Below are 26,589 nucleotides of genomic sequence, written 5' to 3'. Positions count from 1 at the left end.
ACTTTCCAACAGCCAGCACATTTTACATAAAGCAATATTCGATGTATTGGCTTTTTTAAAAAAGATGCGGGTCCATTTATTACAGAAGGAAACTACTTGGTAGTACATCAAGTGACTGATTTTGGCATTTTCTGACGTCATTCGGATTCACCCTCCTATTTCCAAATGAAAAGAAACGTCCGTTTTATGTGGCAGAGTTCTGATTAGGTGGGCTTGTGTCGAGGAAATTAAATTTGTAAAACTAATTTACTGCGAACTGCTAGGATGGGTCTTCATACAAAGTGGCTGGAACATCAAGTATCAGCCTGATAAGAGTGAAAAGGCTCTTCGTCTTCCGGCAGGGAAAATCAGCAAGCGTTTTCCCTCTCCCTTCGGATATAAACCTGATACCATCATTTCCTACCGCAAAAACACGTTCATCTCATATGACTGTCCCCTACAGCAAGAATTTATTACCTGATTCATTTAACTGGATACAGAGATATTTACCAAAATCATTACAGTGTCAGAATACACAATATATCAACTTAAATAAATTCCTTGAAATGATGTGTCGAATAAAGTGTGTCATGTACCAATTTTGAACTCAACATTTAAGAAAATATTACTGAAATAAATATTAAAGGAGGTTGACTAATACAGAAAGAATCAAAAACATTAAGCTCTGAATAGTTAAAGAAAGGGTTCGGAATTCCTTTTCTTTAATAATCTGATTCTATCACAATAAATGTGCAGAAAACGCACATTAATATGCCCAAAAAATCAATCAGAAGACTGGTATGAATATTTAATTTTCGCGTTTTTGATAAGAATTGAAAGTAACTGCTGCAGACTAGCTTCTGGTCGCAAAGAAACATATTTACTTGATTTCATTACAATAAACTATATCAAACCGTATACTTTCATCTTTTTACAACTGACTGCATAATTTAGCTGCTTTCTGAAATAGTAATCAGAAAGTTTGTGTTGCCACAAATATTTTTATAATTTAATCCGCTTTGTGACTAAATGTTTCGTCATGTTTCCACCTTGCGCGCAGTTTAAAACATTCAGTTGCATAATTTAATTCCATATTTAATATATAGTTTTTATAACATTTGGAAACTACTGCGAACCAAAAATTCTAAGAATTTCATGTTAAATTTTTATTTTATTTGAAGGAGTTTATAAAATGTGTTTTATTAAAAAAGCCTGTAATGTTTTCGTGCATTAAATTTTTTAATAATAAAATATTCATCAGATTTTTAGTTCAGTTAGAAGATAGTACCCATATAAAGAATTCCATCGAATTTAAGCATGTAATCATTAGCCATTTTTAAAATATCATATGCGCAAGGTGGGAACATGATGAAAAATTTTGTCAGAAAGCGGATTAAATTACAAAAATATTTGTGGCAACACAAACTTTCTGGTCACTAGTTTCCAAAGCAGCTATATTATGTAGTCAGCTGTAAAAAGTTGGAAGTAATTGCTTTTAAAATAAAAAAAATCCTAATTCTTGCAACAGTCACATATTCGAAGATCATAAGGGTTTAAGGTGTATGAGCCCCCTTGAAGGGCGACTATGGATTAGGGTACCCAATCACCAAATCCTCCTGGTGGGGAATCATTATCCACCATGTTTTTGAGTTCGGGCGCCACTGTAGAATCATTGGGTTATTTTGGAAGCAGAAGACGCGAATAATGAGCAATGCCCACGCCGGATTCGAACCACGGACCTCTCGAATACGCCCCGAGCGTGCTGACCATTACACCAGGAAGGCATGATAAGAAGGCGGGAGTAGTACCTTATAACGCTAAGTTGAATATACATTAAGTATGAATTGATGCAATAGAATTTCAGTTTAAAATTTTCCAAGGGTGACGTCATAATCGAGGTGAAAAGAATATGCAAAAATGAATAATAAATATGTTTTCTTTTCTAAACTATTTAAAAAGGAATTTTTCTTTATTTGAATAAAGTGTTGAAACTTCTGGGAACTGAAGCTAAAATCTTACTGAGCCTGAAGAAAACTAAATTAGCTGTTCTAACTCATCATTGAACAACAAGAAAATTACAATTAACTCATTTCTAATAAAAATACGCAATAAAAAGGATTTATTGAGAGGTACTGTTTTAAATTAACGTCAAATTTTAAAAGGTTTCCAGTGAAATGCTATTTCTTCTGTTAATGAGGCAAAAAGTGCATTAACAGTTTATATTACTCATTTAAAAGAATAAATTTTATGACCTCTAGCTATAATTATTCTTTAGTGTAATCAATTACTTTTCTTCTAATAAGCAATAGAGTAACGATTTTGGATTCTAATTTGCTTAAATTTCTCGAAATAAATAAAATTCAAACAGCTTTCAAATAACGTTATTATAGCGCAATCCTTATTGTGAAGCAAATTTGAATAAATTTACTTATGAAAATGAGAAAAATTCGTTTGCTTCAAATGCCATTATACATTCAATTTACTGTACAAATTTCAATTTTAAAAATAAAATAAGAGTATCAGTTTTCTTCCTTTATAACATCGCACGGTTTTGTAATAATATTTTTTACAGAAACAAATCTGATGTGTTAAATAAATCTACAATACTTTGAAATACACTTGCTTGCATTTTAGTATTTTGATTGTAAAGAAAGTTAAGAATTCCTCACAGAAAAAAAAAATTTTCTCTGTCGAAACTTTATTTTACCTTTTAAGGTGGAAGTTCGAAAAATGTGAATAGAGGCTTTATATTTCTCTTATCCAAGTTTCAAGAAAGCAAAGTTTGAACGATGGTATATGCTGGATAATTTCATAAAAAAGAAATTCAACGCTGAGGCTAAAGGATTAAAATACAAAATATAATTATTTACATGGTTCCCTTAAAGCAAACATTTCAATGAGTAAAATATTTCTTACTTTTAATGTGTTAAATGCAATCGTTTTATACTTTTACGTCAATAATAAACGTATGTTAAGTTCGACAGAATAAAGGCTTAAAAAAAGCTAAAGTCGAATAATTTTCCTGCTGAACGTAGTGCATGCAGTTCAGAAATGTAGGAGCAATGGAAATGTGAAATACGTAAATGAATTGTTAATTCACTGCAAGCGTATTTAAAAAAAAACTATTAGTGAAATGGTTAAATATGCACTGTTTTGTGTTGGGGAAAAAACGCGAATTCGTGACTGATTCTAGAAATATACTCAAAGTAGATTAATTTGCATGCGTCTAATAAGAAATAACCATGGCTACTAAGTCTTATTGCACAGTTCATGGACCATTGCTTTTATTTATAACTATAAAGAAAAATTTTAGCATATTGCGATAATAGCTCTGGAAACGAAAGCTTAAAATAATATATGTCGGTGTTATTCCGAAATGTAAGTTTACATTCAAAACATGAAAAATTAGTTGCATTTTTCTTGAACATGAAGTAAAAAACGAGTACCATCTTCATGACATCATACCATAGAAATCAATACCATCCACTAATTTACATCCTCAAGAAAAGGAATTTCAAACTGCTAAAACACCGTGAAGCACGAAAGTGGCAAATTCGAATTTAATATCTATGAAAAATAAATTTATAAAAGATTTTTCCTGTGGAAAAAGTAGTTTTTATTTGAAAAGAAAAGCTCAAGTTGGAACACATACAGAGCTCAATCATGATTGCACAGAAGTTTTCATTACTTAATACGTGTAGTTTATATATTGATATCAAAACAAATATTTTAAAACTTCAGTACTATTTAATACTTCCTGATATACGTAAGGACAGAATAAAAGACTCTTTTCCTACATAAAAATTATAAAACTGCTGTAAAATGAATTCTGAAGAGAATTTTTCGTGGTGTCTGTACGTACGTACGTATGCATCTCGCAAAAACGAGTAGCCTCAGAACGTTGAAATTTTGTATATAGGACTGCTATAACATGTAGATGTGCACCTCGTATTTTGGTTGCAATCGGCCGCACCAAACGTATATATATATATATATATATATATATATATATATCCACTCTGTTACCCGGCTCAGTGATCTCATTTTCTTTACTCTTATATGTTTGTAAATTGAGCATTTTTTGCTTTAAAGTGATTGAATTATGTTGTTCTTATTTTACGGTTAAGGTTTTTATGTCTTTAGGAAATCTGCAAGCAATATTTGTACAATTATATACAATTTAAAAGCTGTTTAAGTGCGGCTAAGCCAAATATTTAAATAACATGGCGGGCAGGTTTGTTTACATTTGAAACAGAGGAATAGTAGATTTGTTGCAAACCTAGAGAGAATAAGCTTCGCAACAACAAAGATAATGCCTTCATTTATTATTGCGAATTAAATCATGCTTAGTCCTTTCTGGAATTTTTTCAAGGAAATAAGTGTTTAAGATTTACTTCGTAATTTTTAATATAGATATTTTCAGTTTTTATGTATTTTTGCCTTGTCTGGTAGTGAGAACCGAATTAATTCAATGAGAAATACTAAATCGTCTGTGAAAAGCTACTTCTTTTTTGTTTTGTTTGCTTAATTTCTTTTATACATCGCTTTAGATTTATTATAGTATTTGAATAGAACATGTGGAAACGATTAGATAATTCTTCAAATGATATAAATTTTGTGCATTCTGAGTTGTAATATGAACGAAATGTAACGCTGTTAAGTGAACCTAACGCCAGAGTGTCGCTATGGTTAACAAATATAGTGAATTGTAAAGAGTGAATTTGTTCTATTGTGGTTTATGCGCTATCGACGAAGTAGATTTAATTTAATCTAATAAATTTTAAATGAAATGCAAGAAAAAATGCGTAGCATTTAATATCCCGTATAAGGAAGTCATGTGGTGTATACATCATATTTTTTATTAATATAATAAAGTGTGCTTTTAAAATATTACTTCATATGCAATTTTGTAAAGCATGTCGTAAATCTGTGGCAAAATTGTTCCCTAAATAAATATTTTTTGAAGTGGTATAGACTTCTATACAGTAATTTTTATATATAATTTTACACTATTAATATGTTTAAATCGCCATACATTAACGCACCTCGTCTGCAAAATTTCTTTATAATTTTCCTGTTATCATGTTATTCGTTTTTATTTTTCAGGAATAAAACAATTTAACATACATATTTACTTAACAGATTTGTTATAATAGCTTTTTTATTTATTATCTTCCTTACAAAAAAAAAAAAATCAATCATATTAACATTTTTGTAATATACGCTTTAATTTTATTCTATTAAGGAGTATAATCAAATATGGTTTCTGATACAGAGAATATATGGAAAAAAGCAGTGTCCATCTAACACACGAGAGAAGAGGGCTATGCAGTTATTAATAACATAAAGCAACCTGCAAGTGACGCACTCCTCCTTGCGGCAGCTGCTGTTGACATTATAGCCCACCCCGAGTCTTCTACAGCAGTGACTCCCCAAATTTCTGCCCTCAGATTTTTGCCGGTCTGCTGAGTATTACGAGAATCATAATTTGTGCATTCAAAACGCTTGGTGTTTTAAGAGTTAAGTGTCTGGAAAAAAACGGACAAAATTTAAAAAAAGCTCTCTCCCAATTAAATCCCACGAACAGGAAACTAGCTTAAATGAAAAAATGCTGTTTTCTCGTTTAATCTCACGAAAGTATGCCTTAATGAGGAAAAAATCTTGAAATATTTGGAATATTATTAAACTTCTGTAATTCTGAAATGAATTATAACATCTGTTTGAGAAAAGTGTTTTAAATATGTTAATATCCAAATTAGCATGATTATCTATATAAATGAAGTGTTTGAGTATCTTGCCTGTGGAAAATGAATATCTTTTAGAGAAATATAAAAGTTAAAAATAAAAGTTTATGTTGCATAAAATAATTCACGATAAAATGAAACATTTATTAAAAAATATGATGTGTACACCACAGGACTTCCTTGTACGGAATATTAAATTATATCCATTTTTTCTTGCATTTCATTTAAACGTATTAGATTGAATGAAATCTACTTCGTCGATAAAAAATAAACCACAAAATTTTTTCATTCAATTAATTCAAGGCAAAAATACGTAAAAACTGAAAATATCTATATTAAAAATTACGAAGTAAATGTTAAACACTTATTTCCTCGAATAAATTTTAGAATGGATTAAGCTTGGTTTAATTCGCAATAATAAATGAAGGCGTTATCTTTGTTGTTGCGAAGCTTAGTCTCTCTAGATTGGCAGCAAATCCACTATTCTGCTGTTCCAAATGTAAACAAACATGTCCGCCATGTTATTTAAAAATTAGGCTTAAGCGCAATTAAACAGTTGATAATTCTACAAATATTGCTTGCAGATTTCCTAAAGGCATAAAAACCTTAATCGGAAGATAATAACAATATAATTCAATCATTTTTAAAGCAAAAAATGCACAATTTACAAACATATAAGAGTAAAGAAACTGAGATCACTGAGCCGTGTAGCAGAGTGAACATATATATAAATATATTTATATACGTTTGGTGCGGCCGATTGCAACAAAAATACGAGGTGCACATCTACATGTTATAGCAGTCCTATATAAAAAATTTCAACTTTCTGAGTTATACGCGATACATACGTACAGACGGCACAAAACATTCTTTTTAGAATTCATTTTGAAGCACTTTTATAATTGTTTTAGAAGAAAAGAGTTTTTATTCTGTCCTTACGTTCAGATGTCACCCAAAAACATCGTTAAATTGCATTCGATAGCAGTCAAAATGGATATTTTGGTTGAAATAGGCTGCCTGAAGCTTTTCGCGATTACAATATTTACTTACTTTTTACTTCGTACAAGGAAGTAAAAATATAGCTACAATGAGTGTAAGATTTATTGCTAGTTCTCTGAATTTAATGTAACCTAAAATATATTGCATATTAAAGCTACCGAATGCTATAAAACGTTTTCCTTATCTCTGAGTGTTGACTCGTGTGCTTTGTCATAATAATCCAATCCATCCTATCTCTGAGTGTTGAACATGAATAACCTCGTTCCATGATGCACATGAAAAGCATATGCGAAAGTAAAATTGCAATAACGTCAAAGATAACTTTAGAAATGGTACCATTATGAACTAAATTGGTTAACTGTGCCTAATTAAGCTAATGCTAATAAACTTTTAGAAATTCCTTAAATTTTACAATGATAAAACTAATTTACAGATCCTTATCTCGTGAATTATAGAAAATTACTTTTTATTAATAAAAACTGGTATCCAAGTAAGCAAAAAGCAGCTATAGGTCAATTTAATGCTTTCATTTAGGATCAATCAAAAAGAAATCTTTGGTTTTTTCGCCCGTTGTGTTTATCATGTAAAAATAAGTTTAAAATTTGTAAGAAGCACATTTTCTTGACCGTTTACATGCATATGAAAATAAAAATAACCTGTGATTTGGAAAATTTCAAGAAAGAGGCTTATAATATTTCTGATGAATAAATATTAGTTTAAATCGTAGTTAAAACCATGTAAAAGTTAATGTGTTTATGGATGTCTTACAAGAAATCATTTTACTTATTTATTTAATAATTTAAATCAGCGTGGTCTAACCCGCGGCCCGCGGAACGCATGCGGCCCTCTTATTCATTTTGTTGGCCCTTACCCTTCTTACTGGAAAAAAAAATGTTAGTTAAAGATTTGGAAAAACAAAAGACCCGTCTTACTGCTTTAAATAATAAATATTAAATCTAAATAATTACATTAAATATAATAATTAAATAATAAAAATTATACGGCTCAGTGAGACAATGAAAACTGTTGTAAATATTGTAAATTTAATAAGGGTAGTCCAGAGACAAAGAGCATTTATTGCATTTGTGAACAATTCGGATGCTGAATATGGTATCATTTCATTGCACTGTTAAGTGCGCTTGCTAAGTGCTGGAAATTGTCTGCAACAGTTCTTTGGGTTGAGGAATGAAATTCTTAAGATTGGGCATGAGTACCAAGAAAAATTGAAAGAAATCCAGTTTTTAAATAAACTTGCTTTTCTGAGAGATTTAACATTCCATCTAAATGCTTTTAACTTAAAACTACACGGCAGAAAACAAAATATATCCCAGTTTTATGAGCAAATTGAAGGCTTTCGCAAAAAGATTAATGTAATGCAAATTGCACTGATGTCACACAGTACGGCACACTTCCCATTTTGCCAGCAGCTGAAAGAAGAAAATGACACAAATTTTAGTATGCTTCATGAAATGATAATTGTTATCAAGAAAGAGTTCCGGGAGTTTGACTTATTAAGTAAAACATTCCAAAAAACAAAACTTTCATTGTTAAACAACCTCATGGAGATTGAAGTAAGTGCGATTTTCAAATGGGAATTTGTGATCGGCAGGCTAATCCATTCTATCTAACTAAAAAGTGTGATGTCACTGAACATTTCTGGAAACTGGTTTCTAAAGAACGTTTTCTCAAACTGCATAAATGCTCTTTGCAAATGCTATCGCTGTTTGGCAGTACATATGCGTGTGAAAGTGCTTTTCTGCTCTCAAACAAATTAAATCAAAAATGAGAAATCGCAATGAACGTGCTTCACTAGAGTCGAGCCTGAGACTTTGCCTTACTGAAATTATAGTCGCCATTGATAAACTTGTATCAAAAAAGCAGTGCCAATCGTGATGATTGGCACTGCTTTAAATCACTGTAAAATAAAGTGAAAATGAATTACATATAAATCACTAGTTTAATATATCACTGTAAAATAAAGTGAAAATGAATTACATATAAATCACTAGTTTAATATATCACTGTAAAATAAAGTGAAAATGAATTACATATAAATCACTAGTTTAATATATCACTGTAAAATAAAGTGAAAATGAATTACATATAAATCACTAGTTTAATATATCACTGTACAATAAAGTGAAAATGAATTACATATAAATCACTAGTTTAATATATCACTGTAAAATAAAGTGAAAATGAATTACATATAAATCACTAGTTTAATATATCACTGTACAATAAAGTGAAAATGAATTACATATAAATCACTAGTTTCATATATCACTGTAAAATAAAGTGATATATTAAACTAGTGATTTATATGTAATTCCTTTTCTTTCTTTATTGTCTCTGGCCCTCACTCTCCTATACTAACCTTTGAGTGGCCCTCGAGTAACTAAAGGTTGTACCGCACTGATTTAAATCATTCGAAGGAGGGAAATACACATAAGCAAAGCGATCACTGAAAGGAAATTTAAACTAGACTTGTTCTTATTATAACTGGAAAATGTTAACAGACAGAAATCTAGTATATATTGGTTAGGTTAGGTTAGGTTATTTAATTACGGCAAAGCCTCGAGGGTTATCTGCCTAAGGAGAGGGATGCCTTCGTGGAGGCTTTCTGAGTTGAGTTGAGTTGAGAGCAGAATCTGGACACCCGTGCGGCTTACTAAGACTATTCGGGTCTAATCCAGGTTCCGGAACTATCCGGGGCAACACCTCATGGGGACTATAAGGGCATACATTGGTCCTGTATACATGCTTACATAGTTCATAATATATGCTTACATAGTTACATAGTTCATAGTACATGCTTATATACAAGTAGTTCATAATACATAGATCTTGCTTACATAATACTTGCTTACATAGTTCATACATGTACATGCTTATATACAAGTAGTTCATAATACATAGATCTTGCTTACATAATACTTGCTTACATAGTTCATACATATACATGCTTACATACGTAGTTCATACATATACATGCTTACATAGTACATAATATATTGAGCCTGCTACATAATACATACATAGTAGTTCATAATAATTTTCATTGGTCATAGTACATACATGTTTCAGAATATATACAGTGGGCCGTAATACATACATGGTTCATAATATATACAATAAAAATAAAAATAATAATAATAATAAATAAATAAATAATAAAAAAAAGATAGAAGAGAGAAAGAAGAGAGATTGACAGGGAACTACTCCACACTGCACAAATCTGTTCCCAATTCCTCCAGTTTCTGCATTATCTTGCATATTTTGATGCGAAATGCTGGCTGTTTGATCAGATAACGCTTATGAGAAGTTGCCTGTTCCGATAGCTGCACATGCCACTGTGCGGTTAGAGGGCATTGAGTCAAGTAATGGTCTGGTATACCAATGCCTCCACAGACACAACTTTCGGTATTTGCAATTCCTCTCTCATAGTAATAGGAGGGGAAAGGCCCGTGGCCCGTCACAAATTTCGTTATTTGTGGGGATGACTCGAGACGATCGAGCGAAACTTTATGGAAATATTCATAGGTCTTCCTGCTTTGTTCGGTAGAGTCCCATTCCCATTGCCACTGGTGCTCAGCTGCTGTCCTTGTCACTTTTTTAAGGTGAGACCACGGGAGTTTGGTAATTACGCATTGTGCATCTATATTGTGAGCTGCTTCATTTGCTAGCCTGTCGGCTTCCTCATTACCTTGAATGCCGGCATGTGCCTTTATCCAAGATATGAGGATATTCATTGTCGACGAACGCTCCTTCAGCGTGTCCTGAATCTCCGCTATGATAGGAGAAGGATGTCTGGGATTTCGTAAGGCATATATGACCGAGAGGCTGTCTGTAAGAATATTAACAGTGGATCCTACTGGGGGGCTTGTTAACTCCATAGCTTTACGAATCGCAATTGCTTCAGCCTGGAAAACTGAATTATTCTGTCCCATATGACCTTTCCATGTTATCAGCGTTTCCTTGTTCTTAGTTACTATAAGGCCACAGCCTACTTGTCCGTCAACTTTTGAACCATCCGGATAAACGTAATAATGATCCTTTATGTCAGAGTCATCTTTCCATGATGTGTGGGCCGAGACTCCTTTTCCGTAGTTAGACGAATGGATGACATTTACTGGCCTTATTTTTTCATGGAGGCTGTGCTGAGAGGTGGTGTGTGTTACAACCCCTTTTCCATGGTGTGAAGGATGGGTTGCATTTATGAGACGTTTTGTTTCATACTCCTCTGGGTCATAGCATAGCGGTCCAAAAGTAGTGCAGAGATGTAATTGGAGAACAGTCGTTACTGCTGCTTCTTGTGCTGTAATATGTAATGGCAAAAGTCCCGCCAGTATTGTGGCTGCCACTGTCGATGTTGTACGGTATCCTTTTGTAATAGCCAGAGCCAAGGGGCGTTGTATACTACTGAGCAATTTCCTTTTCCTTTCGTTCATTGGAGTTGCCCAGATTGCCGCTCCATAGAGGGCCATTTTTTCCACGACGGACTGATAGAGGATTTTTAGGATATGTGGTCTAAGACCCCAGTCTGAGCCTTGAAGCCTCTTTAGGGTATTTGCAACTGCGTGTGTCCTCGCGCGGACTGCTCTGAGATGAGGCAGCCAGGAGAGCATTTCATCGATTATAAGCCCCAGCAGTTTTAGTTCCCGAGTTCGTTTGATTGTACGACCCTTTAGTTTCAAAACTGGATTTCTTACAAGAGTTTGACCTGGTTTGTGTACGATCAAATACTTTGACTTTTGCTCCGAGATGGTGAGTTTCTTGCCTTCACAGAGCCGTACAAATTTTGCTATGGTCTCATTCCTGTTACTTTCCAGCTGGTCTCTCGATTTGCCTCTGATGATAAATGTCGCATCATCAGCAAAAGCAATCACCTTTGTGTGGGTTGGCCACAGTGCTTTGAGAATGGAATTAATAGTTGCATTCCATAGGTCAGGACCTGCACATGAACCCTGAGGGCAACCCCTGGTCTGCTTTCTCTCAATCACTCCTCCGTCATGCACTGCTACAAGAGTGCGATCAGAGAGATAACTTTTGCACACCTGCAGTAGATTATCAGGGATCTGAGCGTCGTGAAGTGCTTCCAGGATTGCTGGCCACCACAGCGAATCGAACGCACTTTTCAGATCCAGACTGAGTACGGCTACATGGTTGTTAGAGTCATACGCGTCATAGATTCCCTTTTGTATGGCACTAAGAGCTTGGATTGTTGAGCGCTGGAGGCTTTCTGAGGAAAACTGGCTCATATACACATTACACATGGGGAAAACCACAAAAACGCCCATGCAGCCAGCCCGTTCGCGGGATTCAAACCGCGGACCGAACTACTAGTGTTCAGCGACTTACCGCTCGGCCGATAAGTCATATGCAAAACTAGAAATTTAGCAACTGAACCATATTAATTTTCTGTAAGATATTCGGAAAAGGCTTTATTTCCTTACATATTAATCTGATAGTTCTGATAGTGATGTTCTACTAATCAAAAAGCTAGATAATTTTACAAAACCAATTGCAAATCTCTGTGCAGTAAAAGTTGTGCATCATAAAAATCTAATTTCTTATATATTCTTCTAAAAGCAGGTAGTAGAATGTTTATTATGGTTTAAAAAAGATGTTTTACACCATCATGTTAAACATCCTCAAAGATATGAGTAGCTGATATTTTCCCAAGATCATCTATAAATTTAACTGTGTTTCCTAATAATAAGCTGTATTTTACATGACAACACAGTTGGTAGATGATTCCATCAGTTGAGCGTAAAAGCTGAATGTCTTAAAGGCGGTGCAGCTGCTCATCTGATGGTAAATAAATAAATAAATAATATTCGCTAGGATGGCTTGAAGTCAGATCATGTTCTAAAAAAGGCCTCGCTGGTAATTGCTTTATCTTCATACATTATTTTCTGTTTTATACTATATTTTGGACAAAATTAGTCATAAGTAAATTTAAATTGTAGTGAGAGAGGCGATACACCAGCCAGTAAGCACGCAACTTCTGTCGGGACTGTTCTAAATGATCTTGTAATTGCAAGTGTCCAGGCTCTCTGCAATGAGTCTAATTTCTGCCTTGTCTTGACCAGCTCTCCCGCTCGATTCCCAAATGCGGCAATACCATAAAGAATTTTCGATATAATAACATTTTTGTAAATATCCCTCAGGGTAAAGCTTTTGTCAGAAAGAGTGATTGGAGTAAAAGTATTTTTATAATAATTTAAAATTTTTTCTATCTTTAGTTGTATTGACTTAAAATGCTCTATAAAATTCAACTTATCATCGATCACTACACCAGGTATTTAAAGGTATTCACAAATTTTATTCTTTTTTGATCATATTTCAATCTCGGGGTTCTAACATTTCTCCCTCCCCGAGGGAAAAACATACCATTTGTTTTTTTCAATATTAAATTCTATATTTTGCTCAGTACTCCATTTCTTAAAAACATTTTCAAGAAGGTTAAAAGTAGCCTCTATTTTTCTGAGGCGAGTCTCCTGCAATAACATCATCGGCATAACAGGTAATATTCGTATCAGGTACATTTTCTTGTACATGTATAGTGTCAATCTTTAAGGAAATAAAATCTTTAGCTATTTTTATTGAGAACCTGTACTTGATATTGCTGATGGCATGCAAATTAGAATATGCTTATTTATGTCTAAGAATTTTCGGGTGCAGGAGAAAATGAAAATAAATTTAGAAAACGCTTCAAACATTTTCTTCTTTACATTCTTCTAGTTAATTAAACAGATATCAGACTATCCATTTCATTACTTTTTTCTTTCCTGTAATTTTGAGTCCAATTATATTCTAAAATTACATAAAGTATCGTGTACATATTTTAGCAATTTCGAAAACGCTAATGATTCGAATTTGGATAGGCGAAAAAAGCGACTTAAAAATGTTGCACGTCTGAAGAATGATGAAATTCAAGGAAAATATTTTATAGCACCGTCTTCAAGCAGCATATATTGAAATTACAAAAAAATCCTTAGAGTGCAGCTTCGACAAAATTATTAGTAATCAAGATTTTAGAGTAATAGGGAACGTTATTTAAGATGATGCAGTTGAAGCTTAAAAATGCAGTAGTACATTTTTAATTATTAGAATTATTTTATAAAATTATCAGAAATTTTTAATTAAATCAGAAAAGGGGAAAATACAAGTATAAAGTAAACCTGATGAATTATTAATTTAATAGAAATAAAATTTCACATCTTCTGAACGAAATCTTCGTCAAATTATGGATGATTCTGAAAGGATGAAGAGGATTAGGAAAATCTACCCCCCCCCAGCAACATTCAACAGTTGTTTCAAAAATTTATGTTATAGAAATCTTGAAATTTTTCATGATTTATAATTAATAAAATGATAAAACGGTGATTAAGATTTTCTCTCGAGGAAATCTTTCTGACGCATCAGGAGTGTAGATGAGAAAAGAGTAGAGAAATGAGAGATGAGAATTTCAATATGGGGAGAAAACAGAAACTTTTTTTTAAAAAAAGCACTTAGTGGCTATTTTCATAAAGGACTATTTTCAAGAATCTTTCTCTCTATAAGCGTTTGTGTGTGTGTATCTTATACCTGTAAGAAAATTCAGAAATCTAATGCACGTAGATTACATCTTAAGTTATTAAACAGCATTTATTTAACTTTCAAAGTTATATTAATTTATTTCAGCAAACAGTGGCTATCTGGATATGGAAACTTTTCGGAAGAATTTCGAAGGAAAACTGTCTCACCTAAGGAAGTACAAGGAACATGTAAGGAAAACCACAAAAATCCCATGTAGCTAACCCATTCAATTTTTAAAACTTTAAATGGGCAAGAACCAGAATTTCGCGGCATTATTCAGCGGGATTTCACTTGGTTATTAACAATAAACACCCATGTAAATTGGTATAACGTTTTATACGTTAAAGAAGTCCACCAGCAGCGGCCTAGATTCACATTCCGGCAAACGAGTTGGCTATATGAGAATTTTCGTGGTTTTTCCAAATATAACGTAAATTTGAAACTGTTTCTCTTAAAAATTCCCCTAAGAAGGTGTTCTTTCCTTTAGACAAATCGTCCTCATACGCCGTGCGGTTTTCAAATAGCCTTACTGTATCTTCCTTCAAAGAAATATAAGAGCAACAATAACATGCTCCACAAGTCTGGATCTAAAGTTTAAATCTTTGGAACCACCCTTATTTGAAGATATATAGGAGATTTTACCCCTATGTGTCTTATAATAAGGGTATATGAAGCATTTTACTTACATTCATTGTAAAAGAATACGCGCATAGAACATTTTACTTGCATTCAAGGTAAAAAAAAAAGCTATGGTCGGTTAAACATTTTTGCAGCAATCGTAATTCATTGATGTATTTAAATTACCACTATCCGATATGTTATCCTGGATCAGCTTAAACTGTCATATATTCTGCATACTCAGAAGGAAATAGTTGTTGTCGATAATCTATGCATTTTACATAAGAATGCAGGTTTTACGATATTTTCTTCATCCTCATTGTAGCTTCTTACTTTTGCGCATAACTTTGCATGAGTTTTCTTATTACCGGCAAGTTAAAGTTGCTTTAATGGCTTTAGTTTTATTAAACGGAAGAGTGCTAGAAACATAATAAGACAAATGGCTTGATCTGAATTCAAAAGAACAATCTGTCAGCTTTAAATGTTTTTATGAAACCGGATGATTATTTTTCCATCTTAAGCAGAACTGCATCCTCGGATTTTTAATTCATTAGAAAATTTCGAAATGTTCATCTATTTCTATCAGGATGATGGAATGTTTCTTTAATGACAGAAAAGATCTTGATTAATTTCTATCTATATTGCCATCTGCTTCTGGAACCCTTAATTATCTTTAAATAAAAATTGCATTCTGTTTCATTAACGGAACATCATTGACATTTTTGCCCTTATATCTGTCGGATATAATAGGCACAGTGTTACCTTAAATATCAGTGTGCCTCTTTTCGTCAGCATATATAAATATATATGCTGATAATGCTGACTAGCAAGTTTTCTTAAGGGGGATCATACACCTTAAACCCCTTATGATCTTCGAATATGTGACTGTCGCAAGAATTTGGATATTTTACTCATTTTAAAAGTTACTTCCAACTTTTTACAGCTGACTACATAATATAGCTGGTTTGGAAACTAGTAACCAGAAAGTTTGTGTTGCCACAAATAATTTTGTAATTTAATCCGCTTTGTGACAAAATGTTTCGTCATGTTTCCACCTTGATGATATTTAAAAAATGGCTAAAGGTACATACATGAAATTTCATGGAATTCTTTATATGGGCACTATTTTCTAACTAAACCAAAGATATGATGAATATCTTTATATTTCCAGGATGAATATTTTAGTATTAAAAAAATTTATGCACAAAAACATTACAGATTTTTTTAACAAAATACATTTTATAAACTCAACTCCAAAGAAAATAAAAATTTAACATGAAATTCTTAGAATTTTTGGTTCCCAGTAGTTTCAAAATGTTATAAAAGTTATTAAATATGGAATTGAATTATGCAACAGGATGTTTTAAACTGTGCGTGGAACGTGGAAACACGACGAAACATTTTGTCACAAAGCGAATTAAATTATAAAAATATTTGTGGCAACACAAACTTTATGATTACTATTCCAGAAAGCAGCTAAATTATGTAGTCAGCTGCAAAAAGTTGGAAGTAATTGCTTTTAAAATACATAAGGTATCCCAATTCTTGCAACAGTCACATACTCTAAGATCTTATCGGGTTTAATGTGTATGAGTCTCCTAAAGATTCAACAAACATTATGCAATGTTTTATATATAGATTGATCACTATAGTGGAAACATAGATACGGTTATGTTTAGAAGCGTTAATACAGAGGCTGTTCATACATTTTTTAGACGATGTATATTGTATTCACAAAACTAAATTACATAAAATTCTTGTGTTTTAAATGTTCTATTTGACATCCCTTATTCTGAACTATCTTTCGACACCGCAATTTCCAGGATAATAATGCCTTTTGAAGTGGCAGATGAGGTATTCTATCCCATTCCTCCCGAACAGCTTTACAGAGTCCTGTTAGGGTTTTGGGACAACGTTTGGATAATGCAGTTTTTAAAAGTCCGAAAGCACAAAAATTCATAGATGACACATCGAGAGATTTAGTAAGGATATCAGTGAAGGGTATGGCTTTGATACCAGTTTTTTTGTTTCCATTTCTTTTAGGAAATTTACAGTGGATTTTGATGTGTGACTGCCAGCTTTGTCCTGATGGAGTCTCACAGATTGATGGCACTGTGGGTAAAGCGATTGTATTTCATTCAGAAAAATTGGCAATAAAATATGTTCCTGATAGTATTTGGAGTTAATCTTGACATTTTTTTGCACTCTCTGTATTTTTAACTTGCCATTATAAGAAAAACCAACAACAATCATGAATCTCTTGGAAAAACGTTTTTTCGATTGTTTGAACCATGTACTTAAATTGTTTTCTCCACTTTTATGATAATAAATGGCTCTTTTTTTGTTACAATCATTTAAATACACCCATGCTTCACCTATTGTGACAATTGTTTTCCATTTTTCTTTGGATAAATGTTTCTCATATAGAATTCTGCAGCGTGTCCTGCGTTGAGCTATATGCTTTGGAAGAAGACGATGCACATTGCGTTTTTTAGCTTTCTTAAGATTTAAATCAACGTTTATCATTTTATTTACAGTGGATACCGAGCATTTTAATGATTTTGCAACTGTTCTTTGACTAAGGGGATTTTCTTTTAACATTAAACAACGTACCTTTGCAATAGTCGAAGATGTCCGTTTTTTCCTTGGATAATTGCTTGGAATTTTTGTCCTACTTCAGGCTCCAATTTGACGTTGTTTTCCTTTCTTGTTGAGGATATTACCTATCGACGCTTTAGATATCACAAAACCATGACTCTCACATCGTTTTTGGGTAACGGAGTATGCATATTTCTCTTCGGAAAGAGTGTAAATGTAGCCTTCTAACCACTGCTTTGTTAAATTCGCCATTTTGAATAAAACGAAACTTTCTAGCCACAGACGATAATTTTGACTTTTAAAAACATAGTGCAATTGCAATTACTTCTTTTGCAGCAAACGAATTTTTATTATCGCTTGCCAAAGTCGTCTAAAAATGTGCGAACAGCCTCTTTATATTATGATTTTTTTAATTTTATTGACAATATCAAAAAGGTTGCATTATTTCATTCTTGCAAAACATGGGAATTCGCATCATTAGATTCACCTGTGATGATGAAATTTTTAGAAGACTTTAAGAAAGTTCCTAAAACATACTTATTAGTAACTTTCTTTGATAAAATATGATTCAGACATCGGTTGTATATTTAACCGACCCTTATACAAATAATTTAATCAAAATATTATATCCTGAAGCTATATCTTTAGATAATATGTAAAACTCCTACTGCATATACTCCTTATTAAAATTCTTTTTGGAAATCATTTTTAAAACATCCTTGTACAGGAGCCTTTCTATTGCTAAAATAAAAACTTATATTGTATTTTTATGGGTTTTTTCATATTGCTTTCTCGGAGACTGAAACTGATCCTCCGGGGATTCCGCGCATCTTTTCTACTTGCAGCCCATACCAGACAACCTATAGCATATGTGACATCATTTGTCTCTTTCCGTCGCTCGAGTGGATGAGGAGCAGGTCTTCGGTGACTGTAATCCCTTACTTTATAACCCTGCGGCCGGTCGTTTTCGGCAGTCGAATCTTTTCCCGGCATCTATCAATTGGCAGTGGCCAACCAAGCGTTCAGGGGCCGTTAAGAATCTCCTATGGGATCTCCACGTCCGCTATTCAGCGAGCCGTGATTTTTAGATCTTGGGGATAGAGCTTAAGTCACCCCTTCGAAATATTTTTCTTGGATTAGTGTTATTATTATGCGAGACAAATGAGAGGTATTATTGCCTTCTCCCGCTACCAGAGGTCTACTTATTGCCTCCCTCGCCTTGCTGACACAATCAATATACAGAGCTTGAAAGACATTTCGAGTGCTCAAAAAAAATTCTTTTTTCATTGGTAAAGGACTGTGATGAAATCTTTAAACGTATCTGAAATTAGATTGAATCAACTGAAGTGTTCAGTTACCTTTGAAAACACTGTCTTATTTTTTACAAACTTCATGGTTCATCGATCAAGCTAAATTTGATAAATATCACGTATGCTACAATTTCACTAATTATATGATACACAAACTTCTTTGTAGCACACTTTCTGCTATCTTTGTGTGCACAGGCATCCATAACATAACCTTTACCGTATTAAATGAATTTTCGTAAACGATTTGTTTCGCAAGAATATTGTTGAAATATTTTGCGAGAAAAGTATACAAATATGTATTAAAATATTTATCTTGAACCTTCTTAAACTACTACGGCCAAGTACTTCTTTTCACTTCTGTATGATCTTCCTGGTTTTTAATAATTTCATATGCACTTATAGTTAATTGTTCTATACTTATTGTAAAATTTTACACAAAATGTAAATTTCTTTATATATTTTAACCTTCACCTGATAAAGTTATATGCATAGCCACTTACCTACGAGAACCTAGATGCATTTTAGATCTATACTTTACCACCCTGGCCAGAAGTTTGAAAATGATAATATACTTTTTTTCAATGTATAGGAAATGAAATGACTTTATTTACACAAATAAATAAATATAAAAAAGAAAATAAATTACGTCCAAAGCGGCGTTTTTTTAACATTTTGTGTGTTACATTTATTTATTAAATATCACGGTTTTCGCACTTAAACCATAAAATTCAGGTCAACAGCAATATCGCAAAATGGTTTTAAATGAGCATCTCTTTAGAATTTTCCCGATACAGAGACTCACGCGCTGGAGATAGAAATCTTTTTTTTTCTGTACAACGTTGCCATTGCTCGCTTTGAAATCCTTGAGTTTGTTTAATTCTTTAAAGTTTTACAAAATAGGAAACCTATAATAAAACAAATTTCAAATTTCAAATTTGGTCTTCCACATGCCCATATTCGTAGGAGGATTACGTCATTCATAATTCGATGGCTCTATGTAACGTTGTTTTATCACAATGTATGCGAGAAACATACATACATTTACGCAGATTTTTCATAATTTAATTTCTTTAAATATAACACAGGGCGATAATATTTTGTGGCAACAGTCTGAAAAGTGATTCGCTGTTTGTAGTGAATCGACGGAAAATCGCCCAACGAAAACAATAGTCCTTCAGAGACAAATTCTCTTTAGACTAATAAAACTACATTATATATGTGTATATATGTAGAATTTATTTGTTGCATAGGACATGCAATATTTTTGTTTTCTTAAAAGATAAATGCACGTTTTACAAATTATCAGCCATAGATTTTAAAGTTTTAGTGTCTTTTAGGATAAAGTGTAGTTAATAGGAAGATTGATTTTCGTTTGCCATTTCTTCTGGGTATATCATTTTTTTTTACCTTCCATAGCTCTATAAAAAGTAATTAGTTCTTTTACTTTCTCTCCTTAGTTATTTTTAACCTATATTTACTTAACCATTAAACATCCCAATTATTTAATATTAAATTTTGCAAGACTTAGTAGTAGAAAGATATTCTGCATTAGTTTTCTGATAATGGACCTAACGTTTTTAAAATGCTAGAATAATCAAGGCTAGTAATTTCCAGTTTGGACTGCAAATAGACAGAATTTGAAACTTTTTTAAATACGCTTTTCATTTCTGTGTTTAGGACTTGCTACCAGTTATTCACGGGAAAATACATCTAATAATGCGATAAATTCTTATAAAGATTCTTATGAATTTTACGATAGAATTCCGCTGCAACGAACTTTTTACGTCAACCTGAACAGGTACAGTCAGTAAAGAAATATTAGAAGTTGATAGGTTTTAGTGTTTGATTTTTGTCAAATCCTGCGAAATCCAGAACTCTATCGATTTGATAAATTTGAGTTAACAATATATTGACAGATTTCATCATCATGTATCCTCTAACATGTGCACTTGCAAGCAAATTAGCAAGAAGAAATCAGTTTTTGTTGAAGTAAATTGAAAATTTCAGAAATTTAGCACAAACAGGTATATTATAATGTTTTTATTTACTTACATTCTAGACGTGATTTTAATAAAACCTAATTCCTGTCAATTACTAAAAACTACTGTAAGTGAAAAAACTAAATATGGTTCAATAAAAAGAGCATTTGTTTTAATTTTTAAAACGCATATTTTTTAATTGTAATAGCTGGACAGAATTATTTGTAAAAGTAACTTCACTGACTTGAGTAGCAGTTTTTTCCTTCCACTTTAATTTAAAATTTTATATTAAGTATAATTTCTGTTCACTTACTCATTAAAACCAAGCATGTATTTTAAGGAATAGGTAGAAGACTTAAAGAATGATTTTCTCATATCACCATACCGAATGGAGAAATAAATTTTGAAAACAAAGAAAATTAGTCATTTGTAATTCATATTCTTTAAAAATCTTTTCAGTTACAATTTGGATGTATTGGGGTATTTACATTAAAAATAGATGATAAGTTAGGTTATCATGTATTTGAAATCAGCAGTTTCTTTCATGAAGTCTTTCTAAAATTTCTGCAGTTTAACACCTTGGCCTATATGATATCTGCCAATTGCGCCAGCTATAGTAAAACAAGAAAGTCGGTCGCGCGCCGTGCGATTCAGCTGTTCAGCCGAGCACCCGAACTGGCGCAAAATGTATACTTTTCAGACATATATATTTCAGTGTAACGAAAGGAATTGTAAAATAATAAACAATGCTTATGTACAAATGGTAATTTTAAGACGTCTAGGGTGTAATCATAATCAATTGATCAGTTGACAAAAATAATTCCATTATGGGTATAAGAGTTTTTTAATTCTTTATATGAAATTATATTTGAAACGTGTGAACGTAACGAAGCTTTACGGGGAACAAATCCAGTTTCGTCAGAAACAACTAAAAGAACCAAAATACTGACGTTACAATCAAAGGAAAAATATTCGATGTAGAATATCTCCAATCGCTTGTTCTAATAATATTATGCGGCATTTTATGCACAAATTCCTCACCACTAGTCAGATTCGTGGCTTTTGTTTATAACGCAAATTCTTTATCACGAGTCAAATTCGTGGCTTTTGTTTACGACACAAATTCTTTACCATGAGTCAGACTCGTGGCTTTTGTTTACGACACAAATTGTTTACCATGAGTCAGACTCGTGGCTTTTGTTTATGACACAAATTCTTTACGAGTCAGATTCGTGCTTTTGTTTATGACACAAATTCTTTACCACGAGTCAGATTCGTGGCTTTTGTTTGTGACACAATTTCTTTTCCACGAGTCAGTCTCGGGACTTTTGTTTTTGGCACAAATTCTTTCACGAGTCAAACTCGTGGTTATATGCCAAAGGGTTAACGCTCCGCTATTATTCCTTTTAAATTCGAGAATCTGATTGTCATTGCGCTTAGTAACTTTATCTCCCATATGACACTGCACATAACTAGTCCTCAGAGTGATTCTATAAGGTATTTTCTCTCTCCTTTCCGCATGCCTTCGTGGTGTTATTGGAAGCATACTTGATGCGTATTTGAGAGGTCTAGGGTTCGAATCCTAGCAAGGATACTGATTTTTGACGGCTCCCTCTTAGAAAAGAAAAGAAAAGAAAAAAAAACACCCTAATGACTCTACAAGTGGCGCTTTAACTAAAACGGGGAGGATGATAATTCGTCACCACCAGGGTTTGGCGACTTCGTACTCTAATCCTCCGTTGGCTTTTAAAAGGGGAGTATATAAGCTATTTTCTTCCTCTTTTCCGCACGCCTTCATGGTGTAATTGGAAGTATACTGGACACATATTCGAGAGGTCCAGGGTTCGAGACACGGCGAGGGTACTGCACATTTTTCACGTCTTAAAAATCAAAAGTCTTAATGCCTCGACAATTGTATGCAACAAAGGCCTAAGCTTATTAATTTATTTCTCAAACATAATTTTATCTGTAACTGCTTAACAAACTGAACGATTTTACAGAGAAAATGTTAATAACTTAAAATTTTACGTTTAATAACTAAATGCTTTGTAGAGAAAAAGTTTAGTGTTGTTGTCAAGCAGAAGAGAAGCAAAATGGGCCAATGCCTTCGCCGGAATTCGAATCTGGACCCCTCACATATGCACCGAGTGTGCTACAGTTACACCACGAATGCATTCGTGAAGGAGGGAGAAAATTCCTTGTATACTCCCCCTTTTAAAGAGCGATTGGTTATTAGGGGCCCATTCGCCAAATCCTGGTGGTCACGAATTATTGTACACTACCATTTACTTCGAGCATCATTTGTAGGGTCATTAAGTTTTTTTGAAGCAAACGTTAAAATGGGCAAAGCCCTTTTCGGGATTTGAACCCTGGACCCCTCGAATACGCGCCGAGTGTGCTACGGTTATATCACGAAGGCATGCTGGAAGGAGGGAGAAACTATCTTGTATTTTAATCTATAAGTTTATAACTCAAATCTTTATTTCATTTTCTATACACCGTAAAATGCTGACAGCGCACTGGTCGCAAATAAGAAAAAGTGTTCTAGGAACATATAACGGAAAACACAGTCTACAAATTACTTTCCACCAGTGACATTGAATAACAACAAGTGGACCCAGCTTTGTCCCAAAGAAGTTCGCCAAACACCGACAGTGTATTCTCTGACCAAAGATAGATAAAAACTAGTCTATGAATCTTATGACCAAAACACATAATTTACAAGTTAAGGCTAGCTAACTATTTTGTGCAGAATGCTGTGACTGGTTGGATAATACTTCCAACAGGCTGCCTGAATTCGTAAAACAGGAAACTAGATGTGATGCCACATGGGATGTTCAGCGAACAAGAATGTGGAGGTACGTATCATCTTGCTACTGAAATTCAGTGCTCGTAACTGGTAAACTAAGCTTTTATAACTACATGTTCATGTTGCATGTTTTACTTCTGTTCGCTCATAGCATGCACTCCTTGTGTTTGGGACTTAGTTTTGGATTATTGTGTATATAACTGACGTAATTTATAAAGCATATAATTGATACTTTTTAGGAACATGTTGAGCATTATTATAGTTTTAAAAAGATGTGTTTGTATTTCTGCAACGTACGCTACGTACCTCGATATTAAACAGTTTAGTTTTCAGTTTCAGGGTTTTGTATATTAAAGTTGTTGATAGTTTCTGAATTATTATTTATTCAGTACAAATAATTAATAAGATAAAGTGCTAGAATAATTAGCATCCAGAAAATGGCAGACAGAATATATCTTTATAATGCATGCTACAGACGGAAACTGAATGCATATTAATTTTACAAACACTACGTTAATTATTGTAGTTATTTGCATTTTGTTGTAATATTACTGGCGATTAAAATTTTGTAGAAAATTTTTAAAAATTTTACAGGTGACATGAGATAATTTCTCAGATATCAGAAAATGTACAGTAATATTTCGGAAAAGATCTGTTATAATTTTTTATCCAGTTCTTAATAGAAAGTAAATTTATTCTCATATTGTAAACAAGTTACAAAATAATTGATTAAATTGAATAAATTTTTGAAAATTTTGAAAAATTACAGAAATTTAAATTTTGAGCTCCTTACAGTTTTGATATTACATTGTTTCACACATTTGGTGTTTGAAAGAAATTTTATCATAGCGGACTAATATTGCCCTCTCTATGGTTTTTAAGATGATATTTTATTATAATTTGAAATAAAAATTAAAAATTAGTCACTATAACTTAAAAGTATTTTTGTTTCATAACTTATCTAAACAATGTAAAATATAAACATATCTAAACAAAAATAAATATCTAAACAAAATATAAACACATCTAAACAAAAATAAATATCTAAACAAAATATAAACATATCTAAACAAAAATAAATATCTAAACAAAAATAAATATCTAAACAAAATATAAACATATCTAAATAAAAATAAATATCTAAACAAAATATAAACATATCTAAACAAAAATAGTCACTATAGGGTTAAAAGTACTTTTGTTTTATAACATATCTAAATATATTTCGATGCTGCTTAAAAGCAAAATGAAACAGCTATCAGGTAACAGGAACTGCAACATGAGAAGCACGAGGGGGACAGAATCTGTTTCGAAGAGGGAGTGAGGGAAATCGCTTGACAGATTTTGGCGAAGAGGACAGCATGCTGGGGTTGGGGGGAAAGAAGAACAACTGCCCATAATTGGTCCATAAATAACAGGGCTCCCGCGATTTCCAGCCCCGTTATTAAATCTCTGCGAAGTGGCCCCTTCAGCGAATAATTGGCTGATTGAAAGGAGAGTTCGTCCGAGGGGAACTGTTGCTCAGCATTTAACAAGGCACCAAATCTCTCGTTAGAATTAAAAAAACAAATAGGCCATCACGTCAACGCTGTCAAATTATGACTCACTTGGAAGTCTAAAAATCACCCAAGCAGCTAGGCTTCAATTCCGAAAATGTATTTAATTTTGCACTAATTCGTATTTTGATTTGCAAACTTTAGTTTAAAATAGTCTACGAAAACGGAGATGTAAGAGTAAATATTTGGAAAACCGGAAACATCTACTAATGTTGAAAAACATTGTTGTTTATTGGATGCTGCATTTTTTTAAAATACATTTTGCTTTAAATAGTTTACGTTTCTGACTGGTTTGAAGTGAATACCCACAAATCTAACCGTTCCGCGTATAAGGTATTTCCCCCAGCTTCTTCGCATGCGTTCGTGATGTGGTGGTCTGTATGCTGGGCGCATATTCCAGAGGTCCGTGGTTCGATTCCCGGCGAAGGCGTTGCTAATTTTTCATCTTCCCTGCTTCCAAAAAAACCTAATGTCTCTACAAGTCCGTGGTGATCTGTACCCTGGGCGCGTATTCCAGAGGTTCGTGGTTCGATTCCCGGCGAAGGCGTTGCTAATTTTTCATTTTCCAGAAATACCTAATGTCTCTACAAGTGTAGGCAATATATGAGTTCGCAATATTTAATAAATAGGACAGTTTCATTTTTAATACAAATTCCATTTAAATGCTATTGAGAAAATACAGTTTGTAGAACCATTAGGTTTTTTAAAGCAGAACGTATAAAAAATGTGCAGTGTCCTTGCCAGGATTTGAATACCGTACCTCCCAATTTTCAGCCGGCCGTACCCCAAACGCACTCGGTAAAGAGGGAGAAAATATCTTGTACGTTTATAGTAGGATATGCTGAAATGATGTAAATAATATTTTCTGTATGAAGAACTCATGAAATATATTTTAGTTTTATCAAGATAACAGGTACTATAATAAAATTAGAGGCATTACTTTGCGACTGCTCTCTGGACATCTACTGAGCTTCTATTCTACTATCTAATCAATTTTACTGTGTCGGCGACTTGACACCTGGACTAGAAATAAAAGTTTTACAACTGCACACTAAAATCAACTTGGTATTTATTAAATTACAGCTTCTAGTACAAAACATAAAATACAATGTACACAATAATAATATTACTCCTAAGTGACACTAAATTTATTATTAGATTGCAGAGATATTAGGATTTTTTTGGAAGCAAGAGAGAAATTAAAAAATTAGCAATGCCTTCGCCGGGAATCGAACCGCGGACCTCTCAGTTACGCGCTGAGTGTGCTGACCACTACCCCACAAAGGCTTGCTAAGAAAGCGAGAGAAATACCTTATATACTCCCCTTTTAAAGGGCGATTGAGGTTTTAGGAGTGCTCTGATTTGATAAGTGTATATATTTATTTACTCAATAATTATTTACAAGAATTGCTC

The 26,589-nt window shown here is 33.0% G+C and overlaps 1 protein-coding gene across 1 annotated transcript in view; it reads right to left on the bottom strand.

Moving 5' to 3' along the window:
• The window catches only part of Gad1 (glutamate decarboxylase), a 111,173-nt gene that overhangs the window by 68,709 nt on the left and 15,875 nt on the right, over positions 1–26,589 (bottom strand). The window lies entirely within an intron of this gene.

The sequence above is a fragment of the Stegodyphus dumicola genome, chromosome 11 (assembly GCF_044657685.1).
Source record: "Stegodyphus dumicola isolate Sdum_Otavi_A_Nest chromosome 11, ASM4465768v1".
NCBI lineage: Eukaryota > Metazoa > Arthropoda > Arachnida > Araneae > Eresidae > Stegodyphus > Stegodyphus dumicola.
Note: the sequence above shows the minus strand (reverse complement) of the source record. Positions and strands in the feature narration are given on the sequence as shown.